The following is a 13,290-nucleotide window of genomic DNA, read 5'->3' as shown; positions in this document are numbered from 1 at the left end:
GCTCTTCAGGGTATTCATATGGGTGTGCAAAATTTGCACAGCTTGCTTTTGCATCATTGTGTCATTCATAAACAATTACGTGAAATGCAGAACTGCCAGGGACATGTTAAGGAGTTGGGGGACCCTGGGCCAAATGTATTTGGTGGGCCCTGTTCAGAGCAATTTTGAATTTATGATCCAATTTCAGCTCTTTCATGCCGTCTTTGGCCAGGTCACTGACAGTGCATAGACACACTCCTAAATGTGTTTACATCTAATATATTAACCCCTCCTATGCTCGTGACGGAACCGTTCAGTCACGAGCCTCGGGTGGGCTGTGCTGGTGACGGAACGGTTCCGTCACCGCCCGCTCGCCGCGCTTGCGCGGCGCGAATTCCGCGCCTGCGCTGGACGTTCTGAAGAGCGGGCGGGGCCGTGACGGAACTGTTCCCTCACAAGCACAGCTCACCCGTGGGCCGTGACGGAGCAGTTCCGTCACGAGCACGGGACCGCCGCGCGGCCCCGCCTCCCCCTTAGCGCTGCGGCGGAATAGCCGCCGCAGCAAAGGGGTTAAAGGATAGTGATGTGGGGTTTATAAAATTGTAACACCAGCAGTTCATTAATATTTCTGCAAATAATCTCTTTTACACTCTCACATTTTTCATATGTGACATCCTCTTGTGATCTTAAAGAAGCTTTTTTTTAATGGAAGTTGCCTGAAACATAAACACAACATTTCTTTGCAAACTATCTGTAATACACACACATCACCCACATTAAAAATAAGTGTAAGTAAAACAGTATTTAAAACAATCCATTTAAGAATTATTCAAAGTCATCAGGGCAAGACTCTGCAGAACAGAGCTGGCACTATCAGGGGGTCCCTGAAAGACTGGGGCCCTGGGCTACAGACTGCTTTGCCCATGCCTTAAAACTTCTCTGAGAACTGACATATATCGCTATTTTTTTTAGCTTAAAATGCATCCTTTCATCCAGTTTGAATGCATTCAACAAATACAAATCCCGCAAAGTACAGCTGCTTACATTCTGGGTGTTTGCATTGTCCTCCTGCTCTTACGATTTCATTTTGCAGCGAACAAGTCAGGGTTCGAGTCGGGGTACCACGCGGGTGGACGGCGTCCCCCCACTTATTTTACCGGGAACTCAATAACTGGAGCAAATGGAGCCACACATTCACTCTTTGGCCTCTCTGGGACGAGGAGCTCGGCACCTTTTGTGACGTCACTTCTGGTCGTGATTGCACTTCCGGTGACAGCATCCCCCCACTTCTTTTTTTACGACTTGTGCCCTTGATCAAGCGTAATGTAAAAACTGTCAAATTACGCGTGATTACGCAGGCGTAGCGGATGTTTCTCCCTGCTCTATTACGGTCTTGCGATAGTCTGGAAATGAGTCTGACAAACTATATGTGAGTATTGATGTATATAAGTGAGTATATGTGTTTTTTGCTGATTACTGTGCAGCTTCGTCTCACCTGTATGTGTTTCCAAGGCAGGTAGTTTCCTTTGTAAACCTTCAGGTCTTACTATCTGTTCATCAGCTGTAATCCCCTCTGGTTCATTACTTTAATAAAGATTAGTGCCTGTTTGCTGCCCCAGGAGCTTCGCTTCTGTGTGGAAGAGGCCCCTGGCTGAACTGTACACAAGAATCCTTATCTGCATTCATTGTTGAATGTTGACTGTTCCCTGGAAGGGCTGCAGGCTGCATGTGGCTTCCTCATCACACACACACACCCTGACAGGCACCTCGTCACACGCCGATTGTTAACCTGCTTCTCATGAGAATGTGTTCCTGGCAAGTAAAAGAACTGCAAAAAGACATCACATCATGTGCTGCGATCACCCAGCTCAGTGGTACTGCTCCTATCAACCTAAGAAGGATGAACAGCTGAGAGAGCCCACCGGGATTCCACCTTTACATTTCTGCAATGCATACTGTATTTCCCTCAGCTGTCTTACCAGCGACATCTGCTTATGGAATTCATGCTTCTAGGCAAGTGCAGCTTTGATCAATCGTGGGACAAGGTGATGTAGTGAGTTGCCCAAGATCACACAGTTAGATGACGTGACAAAGTCACACTTAAAAGCCAGGGATCTTGGTTGCTAAGTGAATCGTTCAGTCAATGAGCACATCTCTGAAGACAGCAGAAGACATCAAAGACAGTGGCAGTGTCAAAGGAGGGGATTGTATTTGATGCCCCACCTGACTCTGTCCCCTCTCTATGCTCGCACCTGATTTCCCGTTCACCGTCAGCACTGGTTAGTATTTTCACTTTCAGCCGCCTATTTATCTTTCACTCTAATATTTCTTGCACACACACACACACTGTTTGAAATGGGGGTCTCTAGTTGGCAATGGCTTGCACCTTTGTCCAAATAGGGACCCTTGCTTATAGTCAGGGAAAGGGGGACACACTCCAGAATAACCCTTGCTCACGCCCTTGGTAGCTTGGCACGAGCAGACAGGCTTATCTCAGAGGCAGTGTGTAAAGCATTTGTGAACACATACAGTAATACAGTGAAAACACTACAAATGGACACCACACCAGTTTAGAAAAATAAGTAATCTTTACTAGACTTAACACAAGACCAAACTACAAAAATCCACAATACAATATCAAGAATATGACTTTAAAATGGTAGAAATAGCTTAGTTCAATGTAGATGGTAAATGCAACACTTTACTCTCAAGTTCCTTGGATGCGTCACAGAAAACAAACAAAAGGGTCGTAGGGTAGGTGATGCGTCAGTTCCTTACCAGAGAGGAGGTAATGCGTCGGTTTCTTACTGCTTTCCGGGTACGATGTGACAGGATGGCGTCTCGATGCCATGCGACGATCGGTGTGATGTGACAAAATGGCAACTTGGATGCTATGCGACAACGTTGGCTGCGATGTGTACACGCCCGACGGCTGTCGGTGAAATCCATGAACTTTGGAGCCGCGACAAGCCCTGCGACACGCTTCTCCAGTGATGCGATGTTGATCTCTGCAGCGGCGGCATGCTTCTCCGGTGATGCGACACGCTTCGTCTGCAATGCGTCAGCGAACAGCTGTGGCACGCTTCTTCGGCGATGCGACGGCAACTGCTGCAGCGCTGACACGCTTCTCCTCGTTGCGTTGTGCTTCCAGCTCACAGCGACACGCAGTCTCTCAGAGGGCCCAAACAACAGCAGGCACCTCTCTGCAGGTAGAAATCCCAGCAAGGGAAATCAGGGGAGCTGGTGGTGAAGTCTTTGTGGCCCTGTGTCCCAGGGTAGGGGGGCTGCTTATGGGTAGATCAGTTTCTATTGGGAGGCTCAAGGGGGAGGACACCAAGAGAGAGGCTGAGTCTTTGATTAAAGATTTCAAAGAGGGCTTTATTTTTATATAGGAGCGTCTTTGCCGACTCGTGATCCTTTCTCTTGCGAACGCTGCAGGGTCAAACGGTGGCTTCCTCGGTGAATCCAGCTTGCTACACACAAGTCCCGGGGCTGGTTGCGTCGCAGTTCCTCTCCGACTCCAGAGCGTGTAAAAAGGAGAGAGAGAAAAACCGTGTCAGACGGCTATACGTGACCACACAGATCTGGGGGACCGGGGGTGAGGGAAACCAGTGCCGCTGTGTACACTATGCACTCAGTGAGGGAGGTGCTCGTGAAGGATAGGGTTGTTGGTGGGGAGTATTTACAAAAGGAGCTAGTCATTTAGTCCGGAGGCTGGACCCGGTTTCCTACCCAACCCGCTACGCGGCCCCGTACCTGTTGGAGCCACGCCCCTCCCGTGGGTGCGTGGCGGGGCAACTCGTGGATCCGGTGGCCTCCTTTCTTTGGGCCGATGTCTCCGCTTCCCGACTCTCGTCTCCACTCTCCTTCTCTCGCTTCTTCTCTGCATGCCGATCTTGCTTCTCCTTTCTCCACCTGGGAAACGCAGTCCGCTGTTTCCGGGGCCGGGCTGTCTTTTGAAGTTCCTCCGAGAGTGTTGATGAGCGGGGCTACGGCTTCCCAAGCCGGGAAATTAAAGGGACCGCTGTCCTCCGTCTCACTCGGCCAGCATGCTGTTTGCTTCTCGGTCCACGAGGGGTCAGGCGGCTGTTGGGAGGCAAAGGTATTGGGTAACAGGGGAGTGGTGTCCCACCAGTCACTGTGTCGTTCCTCTTCTGGCAGCCTCACCCCATCACACCCTGAGACTTCAGAACAGGAGGCAGGCTCAACTTCAAGCCCTTGGAGATCTTCCTCAAGATAGTAAAAGTACACACAAAGTTTATTTTCTCCTTTCCTTGGCAATAATTAACCACTGCAGGTAACCCCAAAACAGCACACAGCACAGTGGCAGTCTCCTCCTTCAGCTTCCTTGGTTTCTCTCCTTGGCAAAGGTTCGTCTTGATTCCCAGAAGTGATCTAAAGTTCTGGGTCCCAATATTTATACAACTAAATCCTTTGTTCTCCGAAGGCAGAGAGTGTCTGTGCCCAGCCAAAACCAGTTCTGTCTTCCAGGGTGCAGCTTCCTGGCAGGAGGTGGGGACAGCATTGTTTGAGAGCAGACCTGGCCCAGGTAGCTGAAAGAAAATCTCCTCCCCCTACTCTCTATTCTATGAGGGCTCAGGTCAGTGAAAGGAAATCTCCGCCCCCTACTCTCTCTTCTATGAGGGTTCAGGTCAGTGAAAGGAAATCTCTGCCCCCTACTCTCTATTCTATGAAGGCTCAGAGAAGTGAAAGGAAACCTCCTCCCCCTACTCTCTATTCAATGCAGGCCCTATTCAGCCCAGCCCTTACCCATCAGACTGCTGGAGCCAAGACCCTCTCCAGCCCCCTGTCACTCACAAACCAGAGATGGGATACACACACTAGCAGAGAAATGCTGGATGGTTAGGCAAGAAAATACCTACTTTCTAAAAGTGGTAATTTCAAACACAGAATGTAAAAATCACCCTCACCTAAAGATGTATTTTAATATTCTGAGTTCAGGCATACTAAACTCGAATTTCTACCTTGTTCCCTGGGTCAGTTAGGATTATAAGATGTTATAATGAAACTGCCCATTCTGGTCTATGGGAACAGGTAGCCTTGCAATAGTGAAAAACAAAGTAGGCTATAATTCCCTATCAGTACATGCCACACACCTCAGGGTATGTCCTACCTTTCACATGCAATGCACCCTGCCCATAGGGGTAACTAACATGTAGAAAAGTGATGGTTTAGGCACTGGCAAGTGGGTGCACTTAACAAGTCGACATGGCAGTCCCAGACTGCTCACAGGCTTTGCAATGGCAGGCCTGGGCCATATTTTACATGGCTGCTTCTTTGGGTGGCACAACCAGTGCTGCAAACCCACCAGCGGTACAAAAGGGGGTGGTGATGGACGGAGCATCTGAACCAATCAAACACTCACACCCAGTCAAAAGATCTGGGTTTAATCCATCACCGTTCTTTAGCCCACTCTGCCACCCCAGTTCAGACAGGCTATATGCAAATCAGTCTGACCCTGTGCCTCATGGGAACAGTCCAGCCCGAACTGCCCAGCCATGTCTGCCCTGGACCGGAAAAAAGCTTCTGAGGACCGGTTTCTGGCATTCCAGCCGTCTTCAGCCCGGCTTGCTTGAATCCAGCGGCAAAGTGAGCAAGGGATTCACGTCTGAGCATACCCTGCCACACTTATGGCGGCCAAAAGCGGTACAAAAGGGGGTGGTGATGGACGGAGCATCTGAACCAATCAAACACTCACACCCAGTCAAAAGATCAGGGTTTAATCCATCACCGTTCTTTAGCCCACTATGCCACCCCAGTTCAGACATGGCTATATGCAAATCAGTCTGACCCTGTGCCTCATGGGAACAGTCCAGCCCGAACTGCCCAGCCATGTCTTCCCTGGACCGGAAACAAGCTTCTGAGGACCGGTTTCTGGCATTCCAGCCGTCTTCAGCCCGGCTTGCTTGAATCCAGTGGCAAAGTGAGCAAGGGACTCTCGTCTGAGCATACCCTGCCACACTTATGGCGGCCAAAAGCGGTACAAAAGGGGGAGGTGATGGACGGAGCATCTGAACCAATCAAACACTCACACCCAGTCAAAAGATCTGGGTTTAATCCATTACCGTTCTTTAGCCCACTCTGCCACCCCAGTTCAGACATGACTATATGCAAATCAGTCTGACCCTGTGCCTCATGGGAACAGTCCAGCCCGAACTGCCCAGCCATGTCTTCCCTGGACCGGAAACAAGCTTCCGAGGACTGGTTTCTGGCACTCCGTCCATCACCACCCCCTTTTGTACCGCTTTTGCCACCATAAGTGTGGCAGGGTATGCTCAGACGTGAGTCCCTTGCTCACTTTGCCAAAGGATTCAAGCAAGCCGGGCTGAAGACGGCTGGAATGCCAAAAACAGGTCCTCGGAGGCTTGTTTCCGGTCCAGGGAAGACATGGCTTGGCAGTACGGGCTGGACTGTTCCCATGAGGCACTGGGTCAGACTGATTTGCATATAGCCATGTCTGAACTGGGGTGGGAGAGTGGGCTAAAAAACGGTGATGGATTAAACCCAGATCTTTTGACTGGGTGTGAGTGTTTGATTGATTCAGATGCTCCGTCCATCACCACCCCCTTTTGTACCGCTTTTGGCCACCATCAGTGTGGCAGGGTATGCTCAGACGTGAGTCCCTTGCTCACTTTCCCACTGGATTCAAGCAAGCCGGGCTGAAGACGGCTGGAATGCCAGAAACCGGTCCTCGGAGGCTTGTTTCCGGTCCAGGGAAGACATGGCTTGGCAGTTCGGGCTGGACTGTTACCATGAGGCACTGGGTCAGACTGATTTGCATATAGCCATGTCTGAACTGGGGTGGCAGAGTGGGCTAAAGAACGGTGATGGATTAAACCCAGATCTTTTGACTGGGTGTGAGTGTTTGATTGATTCAGATGCTCCGTCCATCACCACCTCCTTTTTTACCGCTTTTGGCCACCATAAGTGTGGCAGGGTATGCTCAGACGTGAGTCCCTTGCTCACTTTGCCACTGGATTCAAGCAAGCCGGGCTGAAGACGGCTGGAATGCCAGAAACTGGTCCTCGGACCTTGTTTCCGGTCCAGGGGAGACATGGCTTGGCAGTTCGGGCTGGACTGTTCCCATGAGACACTGGGTCAGACTGATTTGCACATAGCCATGTCTGAACTGGGGTGGCAGAGTGGGCTAAAGAACGGTGATGGATTAAACCCAGATCTTTTGAATTGGTGTGAGTGTTTGATTGATTCAGATGCTCCGTCCATCACCACCCCCTTTTTTACCGCTTTTGGCCACCGTAAGTGTGGCAGGGTATGCTCAGACGTGAGTCCCTTGCTCACTTTGCCACTGGATTCCAGCAAGCCGGGCTGAAGACGGCTGGAATGCCAGAAACCGGTCTTCGGAGGCTTGTTTCCGGTCCAGGGAAGACGTGGCTTGGCAGTTCGGGCTGGATTGTTCCCATGAGGCACTGGGTCAGACTGATTTGCATACAGCCATGTCTGAACTGGGGTGGCAGAGTGGGCTAACGAATGGTGATGGATTAAGCCCAGATCTTTTGACTGGGTGTGAGTGTTTGATTGATTCAGATGCTCCGTCCATCACCACCCCCTTTTTTACCTCTTTTGGCCACCATAAGTGTGACAGGGTATGCTCAGACGTGAGTCTCTTGCTCACTTTGCCACTGGATTCAAGCAAGCCGGGCTGAAGACGGCTGGAATGCCAGAAACCGGTCCTTGGAGGCTTGTTTCCGGTCCAGGGAAGACATGGCTTGGCAGTTCGGGCTGGACTGTTCCCATGAGGCACTGGGTCGAACTGATTTGCATATAGCCATGTCTGAACTGGGGTGGCAGAGTGGGCTAAAGAACGGTGATGGATTAAACCCAGATCTTTTGACTGGGTGTGAGTGTTTGATTGATTCAGATGCTGCGTCCATCACCATCCCCTTTTGTACCGCTTTTGGCCACCATAAGTGTGGCAGGGTATGCTCAGACGTGAGTCCCTTGCTCACTTTGCCACTGGATTCAAGCAAGCCGGGCTGAAGACGGCTGGAATGCCAGAAACCGGTCCTCGGAGGCTTGCTTCCGGTCCAGAGAAGACATGGCTTGGCAGTTCGAGCTGGACTGTTCCCATGAGGCACTGGGTCAGACTCATTTGCATATAGCCATGTCTGAACTGGGGTGGCAGAGTGGGCTAAAGAACGGTGATGGAGTAAACCCAGATCTTTTGACTGGGTGGAGTGTTTGATTGATTCAGATGCTCCGTCCATCACCACCCCCTTTTGTACCGCTTTTGGCCACCATAAGTGTGGCAGGGTATGCTCAGACCTGAGTCCCTTGCTCACTTTGCCACTGGATTCCAGCAAGCCGGGCTGAAGACGGCTGGAATGCCAGAAACCGGTCCTCGGAGGCTTGTTTCCGGTCCTGGGAAGACATGGCTTGGCAGTTCGGGCTGGACTGTTACCATGAGGCACTGGGTCAGACTGATTTGCATATAGCCATGTCTGAACTGGGGTGGCAGAGTGGGCTAAAGAACGGTGATGGATTAAACCCAGATCTTTTGACTGGGTGTGAGTGTTTGATTGATTCAGATGCTCCGTCCATCACCACCCCCTTTTGTAACGCTTTTGGCCACCATATGTGTGGCAGGGTATGCTCAGACGTGAGTCCCTTGCTCACTTTGCCACTGGATTCAAGCAAGCCAGGCTGAAGACGGCTGGAATGCCAGAAACTGGTCCTCGGACCTTGTTTCTGGTCCAGGGAAGACATGGCTTGGCAGTTTGGGCTGGACTGTTCCCATGAGACACTGGGTCAGACTGATTTGCATATAGCCATGTCTGAACTGGGGTGGCAGAGTGGGCTAAAGAACGGTGATGGATTAAACCCAGATCTTTTGACTTGGTGTGAGTGTTTGATTGATTCAGATGCTCAGTCCATCACCACCCCCTTTTGTACCGCTTTTGGCCACCATAAGTGTGGCAGGGTATGCTCAGACGTGAGTCCCTTGCTCACTTTGCCACTGGATTCAAGCAAGCCGGGCTGAAGACGGCTGGAATGCCAGAAACCGGTCCTCGGAGGCTTGTTTCCGGTCCAGGGAAGACATGGCTTGGCAGTTTGGGCTGTACTGTTCTCATGAGGCACTGGGTCATACTGATTTGCATATAGCCATGTCTGAACTGGGGTGGCAGAGTGGGCTAAAGAACGGTGATGGATTAAACCCAGATCTTTTGACTGGGTGTGAGTGTTTGTTGATTGATTCAGATGCTCCGTCCATCACCACCCCCTTTTGTACCGCTTTTGGCCACCATGAGTGTGGCAGGGTATGCTCAGACGTGAGTCCCTTGCTCACTTTGCCATTGGATTCAAGCAAGCCGGGCTGAAGACGGCTGGAGTGCCAGAAACCGGCCCTCGGAGGCTTGTTTCCGGTCCACAGAAGACATGGCTTGGCAGTTCGGGCTGGACTGTTCCCATGAGGCACTGGGTCAGACTGATTTGCATATAGCCATGTCTGAACTGGGGTGGCAGAGTGGGCTAAAGAACGTTGATGGATTAAACCCAGATCTTTTGACTGGGTGGAGTGTTTGATTGATTCAGATGCTCCGTCCATCACCACCCCCTTTTGTACCGCTTTTGGCCACCATAAGTGTGGCAGGGTATGCTCAGACGTGAGTCCCTTGCTCACTTTGCCACTGGATTCAAGCAAGCCGGGCTGAAGACGGCTGGAATGCCAGAAAACCGGTCCTCGGAGGCTTGTTTCCGGTCCAGGGAAGACATGGCTTTGCAGTTCGGGCTGGATTGTTCCCATGAGGCACTGGGTCAGACTGATTTGCATACAGCCATGTCTGAACTGGGGTGGCAGAGTGGGCTAAAGAACGGTGATGGATTAAACCCAGATCTTTTTACTGGGTGTGAGTGTTTGATTGATTCAGATGCTCCGTCCATCACCACCCCCTTTTGTACCGCTTTTGGCCACCATAAGTGTGGCAGGGTATGCTCAGACGTGAGTCCCTTGCTCACTTTGCCACTGGATTCAAGCAAGCCGGGCTGAAGACGCTGGAATGCCAGAAACCGGTCCTCGGAGGCTTGTTTCCGGTCCAGGGAAGACATGGCTTGGCAGTTCGGGCTCGACTGTTCCCATGAGGCACTGGGTCAGACTGATTTGCATATAGCCATGTCTGAACTGGGGTGGCAGAGTGGGCTAAAGAACGGAGATGGATTAAACCCAGATCTTTTGACTGGCTGTGAGTGTTTGATTGATTCAGATGCTCCGTCCATCACCACCCCCTTTTGTACCGCAAACCCACCAGTTGCATTTGATTTCCAGGCCCTGGGCACACATCATGCACTGTACTAGGGTCTGACAAGTAAATCAAATAGCCAATAATGGAGTCACTAATTAATTACAATAATTTACAGGGAGAGCATATGTGGTAAAGTACCCAGAGTCGTAAAACCAACAAAAACAGGTCAGAAAGAGTCGAGGAGGAAGGCAAAACGTTCATAGATGACCCTGCAAAAAGGGCCAAGTCCAACACACACTCTCTAATTTTTCCTGTAATACAAGCAATTATTATTTTGTCTCTTTCATCTCCTCAATTCACTTTCACATCCGGATTTATAATTGTACAATTATTTTTCATGAATTCTCTGAATCTCTTTCACTATCATCAAAGGTTTTTCATAAGCTCTCTCACCCATAATTTCACTTCCACTGCCCTGAGTTCTTTCCACGGTCACACTTTGATTTCTGTTTCACAGTCTTGTGTGAGCTTTCTTTCACTATCTTCTGTAATTTATCTTCAACTCTCACACCCTGGTTTATCTTACATTGCAGTCCTCTCACATGCCTTTCTCTGTCTCCCCTTAGTTTATCTTTCACTGTCAGCCATGATTGTTCTTGCATTGACACCACCTGGTCACTCTTTTAGTCTGACACCCTGATTTCTGTCACTACTTCCTTTTGATTTCTCATTCACCGTCTCCTGCTGATGTGATTGTTTAGCTAGATTTGAGGTTTGCAGGGGATTCAGGGAAGAAAACGTTAGGGGATCCACACAAGCAGCACCTCTCTTGACTCCTCCGGATGTCTAGTTTTCAGAAATATCTTGTTTTGGTAGGTGTCCCTAGATGGCTGCCGAATCCAGGACCAAAAAACGCTGGTCACCCCCTTGCAAAACCAAGTTGCTTTGTGAATGATAATTTTGATGCCTTCACAATGTGTTTTGAGCCCTTCCCTGTGGAGGTACATGGCCCACCACATAAGTGAAGTAGCATTTTTAGTGGGAGACCGGGGGGATCGCTGGGTGGTAGGAAAGTTGTGCCGGCCCAGTGATCCCACAACTTTCCCACACAGAAATATGAGGAAACGTGATTCGTTTAGCTAAATTAGAGGTTTGCAGGGAATTCTGGGTAAGAAAACTTTAGGGGATCCATGCAAGCCACACCTCCCTGGACTTCCCATGGTGTCTAGTTTTCAGAAATTTCTGTGTTTGGTAGGTTTCCCTAGAAGGCTGTGGAGCCCGGGACCAAAAGTGCAGGTCCACGCACACCACCAGCCAAGCGCAATCCACACACATCGCCAGCCATGCACCATCCACGTGTATCGCCAGCCAATCAACAGTCCACAGAGACTGCCAGCCAAGCGACAGTCTGTAGACACTGCCAGCCAAGCGCTAGTCAACACATTGTCAGCCAAGAACAAGTTCACATACACCTCAGCAAATTGGCAGTGCACACACAGCCAGCCAAACCCCAGTGTGTGCCAAACTCATCAGCCAAACTCTAGTTCACACAAGCACATAAACTTTCATTAGTGTTAGGTAGTTTTCTGCCCCCTTTGGAGGCAGATGAACCTGAAAATATCACTGATCTGCCCCCAAGGGGGCAGAAACGGACAAACTGTGTGCCTAAATGAAAGGGGCACTGCCCTTGCCTAAGGGCTTCTCCCTGACATGCCAACAAACATATCCCTGGTGCCTAGTTGGCTTTCTGCCCCCGGGGGGGGGGGGGGCTGAAAGACTGTGCCAATTTGTTTTTGGGGCAGTGGAGGCATTGGCATGCCCATTCGGGCAGGCCCCAGCTGTACACTATGAAAAAAGAGTCCCCGGTGCCTAGTGGCCTCCTGCCCCCCTGTGGGAGCAGATTGGTGACTATTGCCCCTGTATGCCCTCCAGGGGGGAGGAAAGACTTTGCCTATTTACTTTTGTGGGAGTTGGGGGCATTGGCATGCCCATTCTGGGCAGCCCCCATCCCCATTCTGGCTTAAATAAAATACTCCCTGGTGACTAGTGGTGTTTTTGCTCACCCGAGAAGCAAATTGGGGGCCTTTGCACTCACCTGCCCCTGAAGGAGGAGGGCAGATCAGAGGCTTCTGCCCCCCTGCCTCCATCTGACCAACCCCAGAGGGGGAAGAAAGACTGAATATGGCCATAATTTAACGCAGGAAACAAAGCCATCACCCATGGAGCTGCTCCCCCCTTCCTGGTGTCTGGTGGGTGGATCCCTGCTTGGGGGTCGCTCTCCTTCAGCAATCCCCAAGCAGGGATCCACTAGGGAAGGGTACCATTGGAAAGGGGTGACTCTCCCCTTTCCAACGATACCTCTCCCGTCTGCCTATGCCTACGTGGTTGAGGCTGGGATAGCCCCGCAAGCACGTAGACAGTGAAAGTGAAAGGAGCCGATTGGCTCATTTCAATTTCACTTTTAATGTAATTACGTCAGCGCACCATGCATGTGATCGTCACTACATTGAAAAAAAAGTGCCGCAGGAGGTTGAGGAAGCTCTCCCCAGCTCTCTAGGCAGGAAAACAAACAAGCATTGGCATAGCCAACAGGCCTCGCCTTTGGAACCTTTTAAGTGTTTAGCCATGCAGCACATTATCCTGGGTGCCGTGCTGCCAGGGATTAAAGCATTGTCAGGCTTATCGGCATCCCGTTTTGCATCTTGTGCAGTAGCTCATTGGTAAATATTGCGATCAGATTTTTCTGACTGCCATTAGGGCAAAACGGAGAAAGTAATACAATAAACGTATGACACAGCAGTTTATAAAACGATTCTGGTGTGTAATATTATTCTAGGCAGACAAATTCGGATCCATGCGTAACGTGTGACAAAACGAATGAAACAGATTTGTCAACATTTATGCTGTTTGTTTAATAAGGAACCGAACAAACATTGGAGAGATGATGTGGGTCAAATTAAAAAGGTCAATGAAAAAATCCGTGTGATCGTAGTTACGTCCCGCCGAGTGGTCCGGTGTTACATGTGTGACACCTTCAGCCTACAATGGAAAATGCCTCTCTGATTGGCACACGCTTGAGTACTTGGGCGATACA

General features: G+C 50.3%; 1 protein-coding gene and 1 long non-coding RNA gene across 2 annotated transcripts in view; one reads left to right on the top strand and one right to left on the bottom strand.

Moving 5' to 3' along the window:
* LOC147678676 (cysteinyl leukotriene receptor 2-like) overlaps window positions 1-13,290 on the top strand; it is a 262,059-nt gene that overhangs the window by 180,214 nt on the left and 68,555 nt on the right. The window lies entirely within an intron of this gene.
* Window positions 1,391-4,746, bottom strand: LOC147678677 (uncharacterized). The gene is made up of 3 exons (XR_015302585.1): window positions 4,660-4,746; window positions 4,157-4,609; window positions 1,391-3,242 (listed from the first exon to the last, which is right to left on the bottom strand). It is a non-coding gene; the product is annotated as an uncharacterized LOC147678677 (long non-coding RNA).

The sequence above is a fragment of the Lissotriton vulgaris genome, chromosome 12 (genome assembly GCF_964263255.1).
Source record: "Lissotriton vulgaris chromosome 12, aLisVul1.2, whole genome shotgun sequence".
Classification (NCBI taxonomy): Eukaryota; Metazoa; Chordata; class Amphibia; order Caudata; family Salamandridae; genus Lissotriton; species Lissotriton vulgaris.
Note: the sequence above shows the minus strand (reverse complement) of the source record. Positions and strands in the feature narration are given on the sequence as shown.